The 20,477-nt window shown below is 48.2% G+C and overlaps 1 long non-coding RNA gene across 2 annotated transcripts in view; it reads left to right on the top strand.

The window, feature by feature from the left end:
* LOC102166369 overlaps positions 608-20,477 on the top strand; it is an 88,886-nt gene continuing 69,016 nt past the window's right edge. For both annotated transcript variants that reach the window (XR_002340862.1, XR_002340861.1), the window contains exons 1-3: positions 608-717; positions 1,537-1,654; positions 2,977-3,080. This is a non-coding gene — a long non-coding RNA (uncharacterized LOC102166369). The remainder of the gene's footprint in view (positions 718-1,536; positions 1,655-2,976; positions 3,081-20,477) is intronic.

Genomic DNA, 20,477 nt, shown 5'->3' with positions numbered 1-20,477 from the left:
TGCTCCTGAATATTGCTGCGGCTGTGGCAAGGAAAGCAGCACATCCAGGTATTAAATGCAACAGAAACAAGGCGCAGGCAGCAACTTGTACCCCGTGGCAGTTGACATGCTAATTTCTTCGCCTCCTCGCTCTCGCACACTCCACCCCGCTTCACCAACCCCACACCACCCCCCACCCCCAGACACGATGCACCCTCTGGGGCCGTGGAAGGTGCCCTACGGGGAGTGCAGAGACACCGGAAGAGCGAGGGCAGAGCCCTCGGTGCCCACGCCCTTGGCCGCGGGGTGAGTGCGGGCGGCCGCCTCGGGCCGAGGGAGAGCGGAGAAGGGTGGGAGCGCGCGGTCGAGGCGGAACCCCTCCCGCCCGCCTTCGACCGGGACTGGGGCTCTGCAGCCGGAGGCGCGGGGCCCGCAGCCCCCCGCAGGGCCGGGGCGAGGATGGGCGGGCGGGGGGCGGAGCGCTGCGCGGCGTTGCGCGGGGCGGCGGGAAAGGGGCGGGGAGGACAGCTCGGGCTCTGGCGGGCAGAGAGACGGTGGCAGAACCTGCGGGCTAGGTGGGAGGCTCACCCTCAGGGAAGAAGGAAGCGAGGACCGCCGCCGCCGGGGAGCGAGGAGACGGCGCTTCGAGGCCAGGGGTCGGGCGGCCGCCACCTCCTCCAGCAGCGGAGAAGGCGCAGCCGGCGGGCGCACCGGCCGCCGCAGCGACCCTGCGCGCAGGTGGGCACCCCCCGAGCGCGGCGCTCTGTCCCCTTCTGGGCCGCCGCGGCCCGGATGCCGTCCCTTCCAGGCCACTGAGCTCGGGGACGAAGGCTGGGCAGGTCCGGGGACAGGAGGAGGAAGGTGCCCGGCCCCTCGGTGTGCACGCTGGGTGCGCGCGCGCTGGGCCAGGTGGGGAAGAGGTGCGGAAAAGCTGCCTCCCCCGGTGAGGGGGTGGGGGGTGGGGGGGTCACTCCCTCGGGGCTCACTGTCCCCCACCTCCACCCGCTTCGGACGAGCTGACCACCCGAGCGGCTTTGGAGGACTGCGACCGCCTTCCCCCGCCCGCAGCCTCGGTGGTGTGTGCAGTTCGCCCCCCTCTTCCCCATCCACACCCAGCAACCGGCAGGACGCCCCTGCCTGCGGCCCGGGGGACTGTAGGAACCCTGGGAGAAGAGAGTGGTGGCAGGACCAGGCGAGGCGTGTGCGGCGAAGGCAGGAGTTGCTCGAGTATTGTCTGCCGGGGCGGGTGCCGGAGCCCGCGCGCTCCCTCGCGCTTTCAGGGTCAGAGGTGGTGATGGTTCGAGGGGTGGGGAGCGAGGGCGGCGGGGGAGGGAGGGGGGCGGGGGGCGGGGGGCGGGAAATGGGTTTGCTGAACTTCTCTGCGAAGCCTGTGTACATGCACTTGGCGCCTTGTGCACGTTTGGACGAGGGTTTAATAGAGGCACGTGGGAGCAGGATTGGTCGCTGGCGGGCCCCCAAAAGAGCCTCTTGGGATGGCCCAGCGCGCGATCGGGGTTGGGAAGGGAGAATGTGAGTGTGGGCGAATGTCCGTCCTAGGGAGGGAGGAGGAGGCGGCGGAGGAGGAGGAGAGCGGCTCAAGGAGACTTGATTTTCGTGGATTTGCTGCAATTCCTTAAATCAAACCAGGCTTTCGGGGCGTTAAAGTAAATCGCCGGTAAGTGGGGACGCGTCCCTGGGGCGGGCGGCTAAAAAGACCCCTGGGTTTGCAGGGTAGCGGGCTCGGCGGGCCTGCTTGCTGGGTGGCTTCTGGCCCCATCTCGCCTGGGGGTGGGGGTGGGGGGTAGGAGGTGGCGCTTGTGTCTTGGGCTTAAGGTACTGGAACTGGGCACTTGTCCTGGATAGACTGTGGGACGAGGGGCAGGCAAGACGCTGTGCGGTGCTGTCTGTCAGTCTCAGTTCACTCTGGAATCTCAGTGTCTGTCTGTCTTTCTCTCTCTCTCTCTTCTCTCCCCCCCCTCCTCTCTCCTCTCCCTCCTCTCTCTCTCTCCCCCCTCCTTCTCTCTCTCTCTCTCTCTCTCTCTCACACACACACACACACACACACACTCACACACACACACCCAACACACCCTGTCCGTAGCCGGCTTGTCTCTCTGTCTCTCACACACATCCACACCCCACACACACACACACACACATGCACACACGCACACATGCACACACTGGTGTGGTCTCATTCCAGATTAACAACCGGATCTCAGTGTGAGATCTGTCTTTCTCTCACATACCACACACACACACACACACACACACACACACACATCCCCTCTCATCTCATGGCTGCTTTGACTCCCAGGTAGATAGTTGCTTTTGGATTTTTATTCGTTGCTTGTTCTGCTCATGGATTTTTCTTCATCGTTTTTTTTTTTTTTTTTCAAGAAAAAAGACCCACCTGTATTAAAACCTGTGGGTTGTCAGATCTTTTCAGCACTCATCCATATTCAAATCAAGAATAGGGCTTTATGGTGAAAATACCCCCACCTAATGCTCTTTCCATCGGACCAAGCTCTAGTGTGAGAATTAACATTATTATCATTTTAAATAAACATTTTACAACCATGTGACGAAGTATTCTTTGCCTGGATCGCTCCCTCTCTTCTCTTCGTGAGAACGCACAGAATTCTTAATACCCGATTCCCAAAGCGGTCAGGTCGTCTTCTCATTTTAAAAGACGGGTCTTGAAAGGGTTGTAGTTTGGTCATGAGGCTGGGTTCTGTGTGTCCATCTCTTTCTTTAAGGAACTGCTCAGAGTGGTGTTGATCTGAGACTTAGGTATGGTTCGAGTTCTAAACAATGTATCAGACTCTTAGGGGAAAGGAACGCCTCACACATTTTTTGCACAGAGGAGAAAGAACACTTTTCATGTCTCAGAGCAAATATTTTGCCACTTTTCCTCCATTCGTCCCTGTTAGATGCCTTAGAAAAGATGCGTGGTTGATGAATAATGCATGGCTTATTTCTCTTTTGCGTCTACAGGTGGCGGTGTGGAAGCCCAGCCAGGAGCTTCCAGGGGTGCTTTCCGAAAAAGAAGAGTGAATCCGCTGGACTAAGCCAGCACGGGATCTGAAAAACACCCAGAGGTATGTAGAACAATTCGTCCCCCTATCTGGCTTTATAATGATTGCATTCCCCTCTCTTAACATTTATATAGCCTTTTCTGAAGTGAAATGCATTTCGAGAGATTCTCAAAGGAGAAAACCAGTGGATTCTATTTCAGACAATGTATTTAAATAAAAAGGCTGCGTGTCTTTCTACTGCATGAGTTTTTATTGCTCTAAACAAGAGAGGCACCGTGTTTCCATGGTGACGGCGGGGCTTTGCCTCGAACAGGTTGTTGCTTGATACTTGCTTTTAAAAACACTTTTCCTGAGTCTGCGTAAAAATGGTTCTGAAGAATTTAACTGGGGTCACTGTTAGCAAAGTCACCCTGTTGAGCCAACCTAATAAGAGCTGTGTTTCACCACCACTGTGTCTCGTTGGTGACCTGATGTCTCATTTATCAGAATACTGATGCATTTGGCAGCTTCTTTTAAACCATTGCTTCTGTTTGTAACCATCTTGTCATTTTTCTCCTCCTACTTTGCCGCTTTTCCAAGCCCAACGTCCAAGAGGTACCTTTATAATTCACCTACCTGACTCAACTAACGATGGGTTTAATAAGAAAAAAAAAGACGATCGGGTTCTCAAGTTCACAAAGTTTTTCACTGTGACACAATTCAAAAGAACTTGCCTTTGGTCATCATTAAAATAGAAAGTTTGGGCGTTCCCGTCATGGCGCAGTGGTTAACGAATCTGGCTAGGAACCATGAGGTTGCGGGTTCGATCCCTGGCCTCGCTGGGTGAAGGATCCGGCGTTGCCGTGAGCTGTGGTGTAGGTCGCAGACGCGGCTCGGATCCTGCGTTGCTGTGGCGGTGGTGTAGGCCGGCGGCTACAGCTTTGATTCAACCCCTGGCCTGGGAACCTCCGTGTGCCGTGGGTGCGGCCCTAGAAGAGGCAAAAAAAAAAAAAAAAAAAAAAAAGTTTGGCATATTAAGACCCCTTTTCAACAATTGGGTGTATTTTAAGTAGTAGAAGAGGCAGGGGTGAAGGTGGGGGGAATTCACCTTCAAGGATTTTTTTTTTTTCCCCTTAGGTTTGTGGGCTGTAGCTAATGGTGCTTTTACAGGGAAGCTGAAGTTATTATTATGTTGGCTGTTAAAGACGACAAGGACGACAAGGCTTTCTCTTTGCTCAGGGGGTGTGTGCGTTCACACATTGTCAGAATGTGCTTTTTGACATTCTGCCTTTACAGCTGAGGAGGGGCTTGCTTGACTCCTGCCAATGAGGGTGTGAAACAAAGTCAGATGCTGTGCTTGAAACGTTTGAAAGGTCAGATTGGACCCTTCCCAGTAGAAGGCAAATTGGGAGCTCTGACTCAGAAAGTATAAACTAAACGAAAGACCAAAGGGTGGTTTCCTGGTAAGATCCCCCGAGTGTGGATTGGCTTTGGGAAGCCTTCATTATCTGACTCAGTAAACTGGGAAGTAACTAATAATCGCCCAACGTGGCTAAGAGGAATATCTAAGGCAGAAAAGAGCAAAGTCGAGGAGTTCCCGTTGTGGCGCAGTGGAAAACAGTCCGACTGGTATCCATGAGGATGTGGGTTTGATCCCACAGGTGCGGCCCTTTAAAAAAAAAAAAATCCCATCCACTAGTTTTGTCTGATGTTAAGCTCCATGTAAATAGAATCATATAGAATAGACTTGCGTGGGTCTGTCTTCTTTCATATGACATAATATCTTTGTGATATATCTGTGTTATTGTGTATATTGGTAGTTCTAGTCTGTTGTTGAGTAGGAATTCCCTTGTGTGGATATACAACAATTTCTTTCTTTCTTTCTTTCTTTCTTTTTTTTTTTTTTTTTTTTTTTTTTTTTTTTTTTTTTTTTTGTCTTTCTGTCTTTTTCCAGGGCTGCGCCAGCAGCATATGGAGGTTCCCAGGCTAGGGGCTAAATCAGAGCTGCAGCTGCCAGCCTACGCCAGAGCCAAAGCAATGCGGGATCCGAGCCACATCTGCGACCTACACCACAGCTCATGGCAACGCCGGATCCTTAACCCACTGAGCCACTGAGCGAGGCCAGGGATCGAACCCGCAACCTCATGGTTCCTAGGCAGATTCGTTAACCACCGAGCCATGACAGGAACTCTGACCACAATTTCTTTATCCATTCTCCCATTGGATCTTTGGATTGTTTCCAGTGTGTGGCTAATATGGATAAAGCAGCTATGAATATTCTTGTTGATGATTTTTGGTGCACATGCTCACTCATTTTTGAGCGTATACCTAGGAGCAGAATTGCCAGGTCACAGGGTAGGCTTTTATTTAGCTTGAGCGGATCTTGCCAAACGGGTTTTTCCAAGGTGGTTGTACCCGTTTAAACTCCACCACGGGTGTACAAGAGTTCCAGTGGCTCCACGTTTTCACTGACACTTGGTCTAATCTTGTTTTTTTTTAATTTTAGCTCTTTTTGTTGAGGGTGTAGGGGCCTCTCCTTGGGGGTTTTAAAGTTTTTAAAAAATATAAAATTGTAGCAAAATATACATAAACATTAGTGGTATTAAGGGTATTTATGTTGCTGTGTAACCATTACCACCATCCGTCTCCAGAACACTTTGCGTCTCACAAAACTGAAACTGTACCCATTAAACCTTAACTTCTTCCCCATTCTCTGTTCTCCATCCCAGACAACCACCATTCTATTTTCTGTCTCCACAAATTTAACTGTTTGAAATATCTCGTGTGGGTAGAATCATGGAATATTTGTTCTTTTGTAACCAGCTTATTTCACTTAGCACAATATCCTTAAGGTTCATCCATGTTGTAGCCTGTGTCAGAATTTCCCCTCTTTTTTACGGCTAAATAATATTCCACTGTATGCATACACACCACATTTTATTGATCCCGTTGTCTTTCGGCGGACACTTGGGTTTCTGCTGCCTTTTGGCTATTGTGAATAATGCTGCTAAGAACACAAGTGTACAAATATTTCTTTGAGACCCTGCTTTTTTTGGGGGGGGGAATATATACCCAGAAGTGGAATTGCTGGATCATATGGTAATTCCATTTTAATTTTTCGAGAAACCACCATGCTGTTTTCCACAGCTGCTATGCCGTTTGACCTTCCCAATAGTGTGCAAGGGTTTCAGTTTTTCTCCATTCTTGCCAGCACTTGTTATTTTCTCAGTTTCTTTCCTTTTTTTTTTTTTTGATAGTAATAAATGCGAGGTGGTCCTTATGGTCTTAATTTCTGTTTCCTGGTGAGTCATGTTGTTAAATGCCGTTTCATAGACTTATTGGCATTTGGATATCTTCTTTGTGAAATTCCTGTTAAAATCTTTTGCCCACTTTTGAATTGGACTCTGTTTCTTATTTCTTTGTTAAAGTTCTTCTATATTCTGCACACGAGTCCTTTGTCAGATATGTATATATATGTGTATTACAGATATTTCTCCCAGTCTGGCGTGCCTTTTCATTGTCTTCAGTGGTCTCTTTTGATGATTTTTAATGAATCCAATTATCAAGTTGTTTTTTTGTTTTTTTTTCCTCCCTCTCATGGCCGTTGCTTTTTGTGTTCTATTTATGAAGTCTTTGCCTACTTTGGGGTTATTTTTAAAAACCTTTTTTAGTCCCAGAAAATATATAAAGACAATCTGTTTGGAAGATGCAGTAAATGAACCAGAAGCAGATTTCAAAGAAGTACCCCAAGAATGAAAGTTAACGATGTTCTTGGCTGCAGCAGGTGCCAGAAGGGGTTTGAGAAAAAAGTGTGTTTTTTTTTTTTTTTTGTCTTTTTGTCATTTCTTGGGCCGCTCCCGCGGCATATGGAGATTCCCAGGCTAGGGGTCTAATTGGAGCTGTAGCTGCCAGCCTACACCACAGCCACAGCAACAAGGGATCCAAGTTGCGTCTGTGACCTGCACCACAGCTCACGGCAACGCCGGATCCTTAACCCACTGAGCAAGGCCAGGGATCGAACCCGCAACCTCATGGTTCCTAGTCGGATTCGTTAACCACTGCGCCACGACGGGAACTCTAAAAGTGTGTTTTTTAATACAATGCATGCATAGAGATGCTCTAACTCAAGTGGCTCCTGTTTCTCTTCCCCCCCCCCACCCCGCGCCCCGTCCACGTCCACTTGGGGCCTCTCAGAAGTGGAAGGAACCCTAGAGAGGGACCAATGGATGACTTGGCTAGAGGGAAGAACGTGGCAAAATGGTTGGCTTTCTATTTTTCCTTAATTCATAATCCATCCTTTCTGAATGATGCTTCCCCACCTGTCTTCCACCCCCAAGGATGGTTGCTGCTGTTTGGTGCTACTTCTTTCCTTTGCCTCTGAAATATAAGAGTCCACTTTGCACAAGTAACTTGGTCACCATGGGTGACCCATGATGTCTCTTGAACTCTTACACGAGGGTCCTCTGTCCCATGGGGGAGGGAAGATGGCTCGGGGTTATGACTAAGGCCTTTAGCTACCTGGGACTGAACACTTGTGAGGAAGAGGAAAGTTCTAGATGCAAAGCCGGCTCTCGGCTATGTTACAGTGGAAGGAGGAGGGCGAACGTGTGGCAAGTATCCGGTGGTACCTGTGACCTGCAGAAGACCCCTGAGAATCAGGTAGGGCTCAGCTGCTGTCTCAAGTTCAAATCTCTTCTGTTAAAATTTTTTTTTTCTTTTTTATGGCCACACCCGTGGCATATGGAAGTTCCCAGGCAAGGGGCAGCTGCAGAAATGCTGGATTCTTTAACCTACCGCGCTGGTCCAGGATCGAACGCGTGCCTCTGCAGTGACCTAAGCTGCTGCACTCAGATTCTTTCTTTTTTTTTTTTTTAATTTTAATTTTAATTTTTTTTTTTTGGGGGACTGCACTGCGGCCTATGGAGGTTCCCAGGCTAGGGGTCCAATCGGAACTGTAGCTGCCGGCCTACACCACAGCCACAGCTACGCAGGATCCGAGCCGTGTCTGTGACCTACGCCACAGCTCACGGCAACGCCAGATCCTAAATGTACTGAGTGAGGCCAGGGATTGAGCCTGCAACCTCACGGTTCCTAGTCTGATTCGTTCCTGCTGCACCATGACGGGAACTCCTGCACTCAGATTCTTAACCCACTGTGCCACAGCGGGAACTCCCACAGGTGCCTTTCTGAAACACACGGGCTCTTCCTTTCCAGTTTGCTCTTCCACTTTGATGCCTTCATTAATATATGTGCTATTAATCTAGGATCCCAAAGTAGAAATCCCGGCACCGTCCTGGATCCTCCCACGCGACTTCTGTCACCCTCGCAGGCTGTATTTAGTTGGTTGTCAAGGCGGCTGGGTCCTTCTGTCTCTGAAACCTCTTTCAAAGGCATCCTCTCTTCCCTGCATCCGTTGCCTCTCCGATCCTCAGGTCCCCCTGAGGCTTGTAATAATAGCCTCCCAACTGAGCTCCGGGATTCTTACCCTCGCCTCTTAATCCCCTACTTGTCATCAGCTTTCTTTTCCTAAAACACAGATTTAATCCTGTCCTTTCCTACTTAAAAATGATTTGTAGCTCTCCACGCCCACAGGAGGCATCCAAAGCCTGTAGCATGATTTACAGTGCGACACCCTTCATCATGTGCCTTCAACCTGCTTTTCCTGCTCTGTCATCTGCCATTTCCTCCCCACGCTCCATCTGTCTTAAACTCTTTTCCATTCCTAGAACATTCCTTGAGCTCTTTCCTGCATCTTGTGCTTTTGCGCATGCTGTTTCTTCTACTTCTGATGTCCGCTCCTGTCCATTGTTGCCTTACTGGTTTTTCCTAAAAAAAAAAAAAAAAAAAAAAAAAATCAGGTCAAGGAGTTCCTGCTGTGGCACAGTGGATTAAGGATCTGGCTCGCCTCTGTGGCATTGCAGGTTAGATCCCCAGCCTGGTGCATTGGGTTAAGGATCCGGCTGCATCTGTGGCTCCGATTCAATCCCTGGCTTGGGAACTTACATATGCGGTGAGTGTGGCCGAAAAAGGAAAAAAAACAACAACAACCCAGCTGCAGTGTGGCCTCTTTGAGTGAGCCTTCCTATCCTCTAAGGAGACTCCTCTCCGTATAGTTAGAGGAATGACTCCCTGATTGCAGGCACTATCATATATTAATCTTTGCACCCCCGGAGCACCACTATAAATAGAGAAGGCTGGGAGCTGGGGGTTAATGGATGCAAACTATTGCTCTTGGAATGGATTTACAGTGAGCTCCAGCTGTGTAGCCCTGAGAACTATGTCTAGAACCTTACTTGGCAGCATGACAATGGCAGAAAAAAATTATGTATATATGTATGTGCAACTGGGTCCCTATGCTGTACAGTGGAAAAAAAAAACAATAAAAAACCCCAAAAAACAAATAGAGAAGGCATTTAGCACATGTTCACTGCATGAATAATGCACGAAGAAGTCATCCTTACTATATCAGGTAGCTTTGGCCACTTCACAAACCACCAAAATATTGGTTCGGCGAGTGGTTTCAGACGATCAGCGTTTAGTTTGCTCTTGATTCTCTGGGTTGGCCGCATGGGCAGGACTCAGCTGGGCAGTTCTTTGGCTCTGGGCACGTTGTTTTGCCGGCTGGGTTGGAGGCTGGCTCTTCCAGGGTGGCCTCAGCTCCTGTCTGCCTGTTTCCTGATCTTTCCCCGGGCTAGCGCGGGCTTGCTAACAGCCTGGGTGGCAGGGTTCTGATAAGAGAGAGCACTGCAAGACCTCTTGAGGCCTAGGCTTGCAAAGTGGCACAGAGTCACTTTCCTCTGAGCTCTGTTTTCTGAAACAAGTCACCAAGCTAGGCCCTGATTCAGGAGGTAGGGAGCTAGAGGCCTTCCCTTGAAGGGAAGAGCTCCAGTCCTGTCTCCAGGGGCATAGGTAGTGGAGACTGATGGCAGCCATTCTTTTTCTTTTTTTCACACTTCACCTCCGAGCAGGAATAGGAGATGAAACTGGGCTTGGTCTGGAGGGCTGGTTTCCCTTAGATCACCAGCAAAGCGAGCTGTTTGGACCCCGACGAGCCGCATCTAATTTGCATCTAAGATGAGCCCAACCAAGATGGCCCCATGCTTCCTAATATCCTGCTTGGGTCCTCCCCTCGAGTCCTCTCTCCTTATCCTTTTATCCCAAGCATGTTTAAGACAGCCCCTCGTTGCCTTTGGGCAGCGATGAGGTACCACTGGTGCTGTGGGAGGGGGAAGTTGCCCTTCAGTCCTGGCGAGAGGAGACGTGGCAGTCGTCCTCCTTCATCCTGGAAGCTATCGGGGACCTTGTCGTTACGGAGCACCCTCGAGCATCTGCCATGGATGTGTCTCTAGTATCTGATGGAAGAGGCATTTGTGGAAAAGGGGAACGAATGTCAGCATGTAAAAAGAGAGCTGACTGCTGGGGGCTGTGCATTGGGGTTCTCCCTCGCCATGTGTGAAAATTGAAGCTATCCTCCTACTGGGAAGCAGGAGTCGTTTACCCAGGCTTCATGTTTGTGTGCTTTTCCAGCTGGTACAAACCATTCAGAGTGGAAACATGAATTTAAGTGATTCAGATTTACAACCTCTTAAAGGAGCCGTTCTCAGAAGGAGTGCCTTAGGAGGAACTCTCGTGGCAGCAGTACCCAGGTAGGGGTGTCGTTGAAATAGACACGAAGGGCGTATTCGTACATATGTTTCGTAAAAGGTACATGAGGTGACCCTCATTTTTCAGAGATGATAGAGTAACCATGGGTAGGTTGGAGTTTTTCTTCCAGCGCTGGGTTTTAGTACCCAGCTGTATGTTTTGGGAGAGCTGTGTGCAGTCTTTAAAGAAAACAGGAGTTCCCGTCTTGGCCCAGCGGAAACGAATCCGACTAGGAACCGTGACGTTGCGGGTTCGATCCCTGGCCTCGCTCAGTGGGTGAAGGATCCTGCGTTGCCGTGAGCTGTGGTGTAGGTTGCAGACATGGCTCGGATCCCGTGTGGCTGTGGCTGTGGTGCAGGCCCGTAGCTGCAGCTCCGATTCGACCCCTAGCCTGGGAACCTCTGTATGCCGCAGGTGCGGCCCTAAAAAGACAAAAGACAAAAAAATAAATAAAGAAAACATACATTTTATCTCATTCAAGCGTATAGCTACTAATCCTAGAGATCCAGATGAACTGTTAAGTGACCAAGAGGCCTAAAGGAATAGGAGACACTTAAAGGGCCTTAGGACCCCCTGTGACCTCTTTTTGATCTTGCCCGTGTGTTTTCCTCCCGCCTTGTGCTCCTGCGAGATGGGCCATTGACACAGACGCAAGAAAAAAGCACAACTCAAGAGATCCTCTGTCACAATAACAGATGGGCAACTATTTCTGGGTGAGAATAGAACTTTCACTGAGGTTAAAAAATATCTTCTAGGAGTTCCCGTCATGGTGCAGTGATTAACGAATCCGACTAGGAACCATGAGGTTGCGGGTTCGATCCCTGGCCTTGCTCAGTGGGTTAAGGATCCAGCGTTGCCGTGAGCAGTGGTGTAGGTTGCAGACGCGGCTCGGATCCCGCGTGGCTGTGGCTCTGGCGTAGGCTGGCAGCTACAGCTCCGATTAGACCCCTAGCCTGTGAACCTCCATATGCCACGGGAGCGGCCCAAGAAATGGCAAAAAGACAAAATATATATATATATCTTCTGGAAGTGTTCTCTTAGGGCAGGCTCATCTTTTCGTTTCTCGGAGAACAAAAGATTTTCGTGCCTCTCTCACTATACCCTATTTAGAAATCTGTTTCTCATGGAATCTCTGTATTGCATTTGCTGTTTATTTAAAATGACAACATAAATTGGAGTGGCTGCAGTTAAGGAGTGTTAGAAGACCACATGACCATGTTGAGCTCGAAAAATCAATATTGTTATCTGTTAATTTATCCAATCAGGGAATTAGCATTAGGGTTCTAATGGAGATAGCATTTATAGGTTACTCAAGCTTTGTTTTCCTCAAAGAGCTAGTTTGGGATCACAGATACTAGTGCGAAATAGTTTAGATCTTATATTCCTGATATGTTGCATAATGTGCATTTTCCTTCCTCCTGTGTATTTACTGATGTATAAATGCCTAGCCTGTGTGTACAGTACTATGTGGCCAGAGGAATACTGCTACTCTGGTTCCCAGCAGGGTTCTAAATAGCTGTGGGGCTGGGCACATTATTCTTATTGCTCTGGGCTTCTCATCTCTAACAAAAGGGTTGAATTGCTTATCTTTAAAGCCCTATCTTATTCTGACACTAAATCAGTCTTAATACTATGGTTGTGTTCTCCCCCCCCCCCCCCCCCCCCGGTTTTAGTAAATTCTATTATAAAACTCTTATTGAGATTAATTTTTTTTTTTTTTGGCCATGCCTGCGGCCTGTGGAAGTTCTCAGCCCACGCAGCGAACCTGTGCCACAGTAGCAATCCAGGCCATAGCAGTTGATGTCAGGTCCTTAACCCACTGAGCCACCAGGAAACTCCCAGGATTAAATTTTTTTGGTTGTAGAAAATGTAGAATTACATTATTATAAGGTTAATGAAATGAGACCAGTGGCTAGGAGAAAACCAAGAGGCAAGAATCCATCGCAGTATTTTCAAACGTATGTTATTGTGGAATTTTCCAGTGTTTGGTCAAGAGCAGAATGACTCTGATCCTGCTAAAGAAGGTAAACTTCACTGTTGAGTAGGGTGCCTGCCCCCGCACTGTCTTTATCACAACCTCTTCAAGAATAGGGATGCTGGAGTTCCCCTTGGGGCTCAGTGGTAACAAACCTGACTAGCATCTATGAGGACTCAGGTTCGATTCCTGGCCCCACTCCGTGGGTTGAGGATCCGGCATTGCCATGAGCTGTGGTGTAGGTCGCAGATGCAGCTTGGATCTGGTGTTGCTGTGGCTGTGGTGTAGGCTGGCAACTGCAGCTCCGATTCAACCCCTAGCCTGGGAACTCCAATATGCTGTGAGTGTGGCTCTAAAAAGACAAAAAAAAAAAATAGCAATGCTAAATTGTATTGGACTGTTTGGGGCCTGGTACATGACTTCCTCAGTGCTTGTCAGGTTTTTTTTACTGAGCATTTGACATTCACATTCAGGTGTGATTTTCCTTATATTCATCCCGCTTTGGTCTGTTGACTTTCTTGAATTTGAAGGTTAATGTCTTTCATCAGTATTGGAAAATTCCCAGCCATCGTCTCTTCAAATATTGCTTCTGTCCTTACCTCCCCCTGGCTCTCCAGTTACATGGTCAGGAGACCTTTCACGTTTTTTTGATCTGTTCTTTTTCTTTCTTTCCGCTTTTCTTTTCTTCCTTTCTTTTTTCTTGTTTCCATTTTTGGCCGCCCTGTGGCATATGGAGCTCCCTGGCCAGGAATCAGCTCCCAGCCACAGCCTCCACCTGAGCCAGAGCAGTGCTGGATCCTTAACCCACTGTGCCAGGCCGGGGATCGAACCCAGGTCCCAGCACTCCCAAGATGCTGCTAATCCCATTGTGCCACAGCAGGAGCTCCTCACCTTTTCTATTTGAGTTTTAATGTGGGTGTTTTCCATTAACCTTTATCTTTCATTAACCTTTAAGGTGACTAATCCTGTCTTTGGCTATGTCTAGTCTGGTAGTGAACCCATCCAGTGAGTTAATATCAGACATTGTATTTTTCTTATTTTCAGATACTTTATTTTTTGATGATGTCCATTTGATGTTTTATATCGATTCTGGTTCTCTTTTGAAATTCATCTTTTCGTCCATTTCCTTCTTTTCGCTTTTTTTTTTTTTTTTTTTTAAATCAGTTCATTTAAAGGTCTGGTCTGTGGAAACCAATAATCTGAGTCATCTGTGAGCCTGGATCTGTTGTCTTTTTTATCTCTTGAAGGTTGGTTACATTTACTTGCAGTTTTTCTCTTATGCCAGACACAGCGTGTGGAAGCATCTAGTTCTAGATTACATCTTCCTCCAGAGAGGATTTCCTTATTTTCCTCTTTTTTTTTTTTTTTTTTTTTGTCTTTTTAGGGCCGCTCCCATGGCTTATGGAAATTCCCAGGCTAGGGGTCGAATCAGAGCTGCAGCCACCTGCCTACGCCACAGCCACAGCAACACAGGATCCGAGCCACATCTGCAACCTACATCACAGCTCGCGGTAACGCCGGATCCTTAACCCACTGAGCAAGGCCAGGGATCAGACCGACTACCTAGTCGGATTCGTTTCTCCTGCACCACGACAGGAACTCTCTCCTCTGTTAAGTCGATAGAGTGAGCAGCTGATGGCCTTCACTCCATCAGGATTTGAGCTAAGTCAAGGCCAGGGTGCAATTTTAGGAGGACTCAACCCAGTTATGGGTGTCTATGCTCCTCAGGCATGCCCTCCCTGGGCATTTGGTTGAAACCTTAGAGGATCTTTGTTTTCTTAGCCCTGAAAAACCATGGGAGATTAAACTTTCCCCTTTTGCAAGTCTTGGGCTTAGTCTCCTGTCCCCTTCATTTCAAATTCTTGCAACTTTCCTTTTTTTTTTTTTTTTTTTGGCTACACCCACAGCAAGTGGAAGTTCCCTGGGCCAGGGATCATATTCACTCCACAGCAGTGACCTGAACCACTGCAGTGACAACGCTAGATCCTTAACCCACTTCACCACCAGGGAACTCCCTTGCACCTGTCTTGGGGAGAAGCCTGGTTAGGTATTTGAGGCTAACCTCCTACTTTAGTAAAAACTTCATTTCTGACACACTGTGAAGCTCGAGGCTTCCCTCTGTCTTTCTGAAACCTTCAGCCTAATGTCTCAGCCTCCCTCTCACAGCTCCAGAACTGAACGCATGGCAGTTTTTTCCTATCTGTCACATGAGCCTTTGTACTTTCATCAGAAAGCTTTGCGGGTTTCTTTTCATTACTCGAAATCCTCTCTCCTGGTACATCTCTTCAGTAGGAGCCCAGAGTTCTCAAGTGCCCTGAGAGAAGATCAGCGATTATTTGCTCACATCAGAAGGTGGGGAGTTCCCCTTGTGGCTCAGTAGAAACAAGCCTGACTAGTAACCATGAGGACACAGGTTCGATTCCTGGCCTCGATCAGTGGATTAAGGATCTGACATTGCCATGCGCTGTGGTGTAGGTCGCAGATGCGGCTTGGATCCCGCGTTGCTGTGGCTGTGGCGTAGGCTGGCAGCCGTAGCTCCGATTGGACCCCTAGCCTGGGAATCTCCATATGTCACGGGTATGACCCTAAAAAGACCGAAAAAAGGGGGGTCCCTTATAGACTAACGGAAGACTCAGACTTTTTCTTCCCCCCTGCATGAGACCTATAAAATGGGATGTGCGGTTTCATAATCCATCATTTTCACAAACTCCTCTCTTTTTCTCCTGGAGTCTTTCATTTAAACAGTAAACACTTTTCAGCTTCGTGATAAAAAGACATTTTGGTAGTGGAAGCACCTGCTGACTCATTACAGTATTTCTGAAGGAAGAAGGGTGGGAATACTTAGACAGTGTGGTCCTCTTCCAAATATTTTCATTGCATTTTTTTCCCATTGTTTTTTTTTTTTCCCATTTTAATTTAGCTGGAAAACATTTTTTGTCGGGAGAAGATAGGAATGGAGGCAGTTTCAGTCAGTCGAAAAGTCTCTCAGATGGATTCCTGGTTGGCTGCCTTGACTTCTCTTTTGTACTAAGGTGAGGCGGGACTGTCATTACCAACCCTCCCATTTGGGAGAAGAAATTTGCTCCGACGAATTTGAGGACCATTAAGAGGCAGCATCCGTATGACTTGCACATGGAGAAAGGAGAGAAGGAGCCTCTCTGATTATTGAAATTGGAACCATTTCATTGTTAAGGAGTGATTCTGTTGCTCAGGAGCTGGGTAAGACCTGGCCAGGGCTGAGTGCTCCAGGGCTGGCGGGAACCTTGAGTTCTTGTGTCCGGCTCAGCCTCTTGTCGCTTGTCCCAGGAGACACCTGTTTCCTCATCCTGAGAAAGGAAAACATTGAAATAGATGAATTCTAGTCCCCTCCTTCTCTTTTCTCTTTGGATTCCGATCATTTCCTCGCTTGGAAATTAAGATCATCCTTGCCGGGAGTTCCTGTTGTGGCACAGCGGAAACGAATCCGACTAGCATCCATGAGGTTGCAGGTTCGATCCCTGGCCTCGCTCGGTGGGTTAAGGATCCGGCGTTGCCATGAGCTGTGCTGTAGGTCCCAGATGAGGCTCGGATCTGGCGTGGCTGTGGCTGTGGCGTAGGCCGGCAGCTGCAGCTCCGATTCGACCCCTGGCCTGGGAACTTGCATATGCCATGGGTGCAGCCCTAAAGAAGCAAAAAAAAAAAAAAAGAAAGATTGTCCTTGCCTTTCAATAAATGGTGTTGCTGGGATCAATTTAAAAGAATAAACCTCTGCAAGCACTCATGAATTTTCTGTGTGTGTGACACAATTAACAAAAATAGCATTTCTGAATCCCGAGGACCTGGTTCAGGTACCTGGTTCGTCATTCGTCTGTTCTGGGGCCTCAGGCACCCCAAGAATGTCTGTCTGTAAGCTTCAGTTTTCTCAACTGGAAAATGATGGACTAGTCCAGCAGCCTTACCTGTCACCGGGCTGTTGTAACTAAGATGGTTCATGTGCGAAGGCTCTTTATAAACAGTAAAGAGCCATAAAAACCTCAGTTACCATTAGGACTGTAATGACATAGCCCTTGCCAGCAGCAACCATCTGTTTGTTTGCCGCTGTCCCTATCAAAAGTGAGGCTGTGAAAACAGCCCAAGGGGGTTTAAATGACATACACCTTGACTTTTGTTCCCATTTCACTTTTTCGGGTGGGGGGGGGGAAGGGGTAGGTCAGCTGACAGGTGTTTAAGGTCTAAGCTCTTTCTTTGAAACCATTGAAATGTAGAGCTGGACAGGACAGTGGGGTTATTTTAGCAAATCCCCCTCTTGTAAAGATTCAGTGTAGGAAGTTTAACTGTCTGACTTAAGGTTAAAAGAGCTGCTTCAAGGTAAAACCACAATTAAGACCAGTAAGTGTTCTCTGTTTAAACCCTGATTTGTTCAATGACTGCCACAATTTTGGTCAAGGACCAAAGTAATGAAAGAGATTTTGCTTCCGTTCAAACATTGGGATTTTCTTTTCTTTTTTTTTTTCTTTCTTTCTTTTTTTTTTTTTTTTGCCTTTTCTAGGGCCATTCTTGCGGCATATGGAAGTTCCCAGGCTCAGGGTCCAATTGGAGCTGTAGCTGCCGGCCTACACCACAGCCACAGCCACTCCAGATCTGAGCCACATCTGCGACCTACACCACAGCTCACGGCAATGCCTGATCCTTAACCCGTTGAGCAAGGCCGGGGATCGAACCTGCAACCTCATGGTTCCTAGTCGGATTCGTTAACCACTGTGCCACGACAGGAACGCCCCAAACATTGGGATTTTCCATTTCCTTTCTCTCTCACCTCCCGACATCTTTCTTTTATCATTCTTTCTTTTTTTCATTTTTTTTTCTTTTTTGCTTTTTAGCGCTGCACTTGGGGCATATGGAGGTTCCCAGGCTAGGGCTCCAATTGGAGCAACGTGGCAATGTGGGATCCGAGCCACCTCTGCCACCTACATCACAGCTCACGGCAACACCAGATCCGTAACCCACTGAGCGAGGCCAGGGATCGAACCCGCAACCTCATGGTTCCTAGTCGGATTCGTTAACCACGGCGCCACGACGGGAACTCCCCTTCCCGACATCGTTACTTCTCTTCTGCTTCACAGCCCCACTCCCGTTCTGGTGGTGGTCCCTCTCCCCACGTCAGAGAAGCAGGTCTTCCACCTCTCACCCAAAGCTGTCTCCCACATGCGATTTTGATTCTGATGCCGTTTGCCTCCTCCCAGATTTCTCTCAGCAGGTCTCCTATCTATGTCTCACACTGTCTTTCCTTCCCTTTCTGCTGGTTCTTCTTGGCCTATAAGGACCCAAGCTTGTTGTAGAATTTTTTTTTTAACTTTTGTCCTACACACTTACTTCTCAATACTTGGCTACCGGAAAAGGAAATTGCTAAGCAGTCACTGCTCTTTCAACTTTCATTCTTTTTCTTTTTTGGCATGCTCCTGTAGTATGTGGACGTTCCTGGACCAGGGATGGAACCTGCGCCATAGCCGTGACCTGAGCCACAGCAGTGACAATGCAGGATCCTTAACCTGCTGCACCACCAGGGAACTCCTTTTCTTTTTCTTCCCTTTCTTTCTTGTGGAAAATACACAGAAAACTTCCTCTCTTAACCATTTTTTGGGTATACAGTTCAGTAGCATTCGGGACATTGCCAATGTTGCAAAACCATCACCACGGGCCATCTCCAGAACTCTTTTCATCTTGCAAAACGGAACCACTATCCCCGTCGAACAATAATGCCCCATGGCTACCTCCCTCAAGCACTGTTCTACTTGCTGTTGCTATTTTTCCATGTATTCCTCATGCAGTACCATAGAAGCACAGTGACTGGGACCAGCAGCCATAGAAAACAAATGTATGGTTACCAGAAGGACAGGGGGAGGAATAAATCAGAAGATTGGGATTAAAATACACACACTGCTATGTAGGAAACAGAGAAACAGCAAGGACCTCCTACATAGCACAGGGAGCTCTACTCACCATCTCGTCATAAACTCATGCAAGAGAAGGTTAAACATACATATATATACATGTATGTATATATGTGTAGACATAGATATGTTTGACTGAATCCATTTACCATACACCTGATACGAACCCAACATTGTAAATCAACCATAGCTCAATAAAAATTAAAAAAAAGTCACCACTCTCCCCCTCTCCTTCCCCTGCCTCCCTATGGTCTTCTGTCTTTGGCTCTTTTTTTTTAATTTCCTTTATCTCACTCCCCACCTCTCTTGCCCCCTGCTCTGCCCCCCCCCCATTCATTACAGTTTGTTTTCTGGCCTCTCTTGGGGACAACTTGCAACCTAGCTTCTGGGCACTTTTTCTTCCTTCTTTGGCTTTGATCCCTTCTTCTCAGAGGCTGGCTTCCTTCTCTACTTACGTTATTATTTTTTTAAATTTTATTGGAGTCTAGTTGACTTTATAGTGTTGTCTTAATTTCAGGTATACAGCGAAGTGAATCACTGATACATACACATATAGCCATTCTTTTTTCCCCATGTAGGTTGTTACAAACTATTGAGCAGATTTCCCTGTGCTATTGAATTTTTTTCCTTTGGGGGCCACATGTGCAGCATATGGAGGTCCCCAGGCTAGTGGTCATGTTGGAGCTATAGCCGCTGGCCACAGCCACAGCCACAGCCACAACCACACCAGATCCGAGCCGTGTCTGTGACCTGCACCACAGCTTATGACAATGCCGGATCCTTAACCCATTGAGTGAGGCCAGGGATCGAACTTGCGTCCTCATGGATGCCAGTCAGATTCGTTTCTGTTTCCGCTGAGCCACGACGGGAACTCCCTTGAATTTTTCAAGTGATGTTCTTCTGCCGTGGAATTCAGCTGCAACCTACCACTCTCCCTCCATCTATGCTCGCCAGCCAATTGGGGGCGCTGTTTCCTCACACCCTTGACACATCATGCTGAGCCTTGATGCCTTCAGCCCCTTGCTTCTCTTTTCTTCTTCCATAAACGTTCAGCCCAAATGCCTTCCTCAATGAAGCCTTCACCAGCAACCTCAGCCATAGCTCTGCAAGACTCCGGAAGTCCTTTGGGCAGCCCTGATTTTCCATCTTAGTGGGATTCCACTTTGCCCCCTCCCCCTCTGAGTCAGTGAATACTTCCTGGGCAGGGACTGTGGGGGATTCGTCTCTACTTAGACTTGAAGACAGGAAGGAGAGCATTCATTCATTTATGCTTCCTATAGATGTTGGGGACATGGCTCAGATCGTCAGTGTTGAAAAATGAGACACAGGAACATGGGGAGATCTCGGCAAGGCTCTTTTACCTCTGCAGAAGGGTGCAGGCACACCATAAAGTGCGCGCGCCGAACAAAGGACCCTCCCCTATTTCTCCCGAAGGCAGGTGATGGACCTGTCCCCTTCCCATGGGTCAGGTCGGGGCACACATTCTTCCCGGTTGGCTAATTTGAAACACATTGTTACTGGGAGAAGAGGGAAAGGGGAGGGGTGGGGGTCACAGGAAGGTGAAACCGGTGCCAAATGGAGTCCCCAAGATATCCTTTGATAGAAAAGACATTATGTTCCTTTCCACATAGATAAGTGCTTTGCTGATTTAAGAGGCTGAATGTTGAACAGCCACGGGGAACGTCACCATCCAAGATCAGGAGAGAGAACTTCACGTGGTGTTGCGCTGGGGGAATCTGTGCTATCAGCCAGTTGATGAGATATTGAGTCATTTCATACAAAGTACCGCAGTGTGCTACGTAGAATTATGGCCCTCCAGAGATGTCTGTGTCCTAGTCCCTGGACCTGTGACCGCGTGAAATGGCAAAGGGGATTTAAGGTTGCAGATGGAATTCAAGGATGCGCAGCTGACTTGAAAATAGAGATGATCCT

The sequence above is a fragment of the Sus scrofa genome, chromosome X (assembly GCF_000003025.6).
Source record: "Sus scrofa isolate TJ Tabasco breed Duroc chromosome X, Sscrofa11.1, whole genome shotgun sequence".
Classification (NCBI taxonomy): domain Eukaryota; kingdom Metazoa; phylum Chordata; class Mammalia; order Artiodactyla; family Suidae; genus Sus; species Sus scrofa.
The sequence above is the reverse complement of the archived record's forward strand: the minus strand, read 5'-3'. Positions and strand labels throughout refer to the sequence as shown.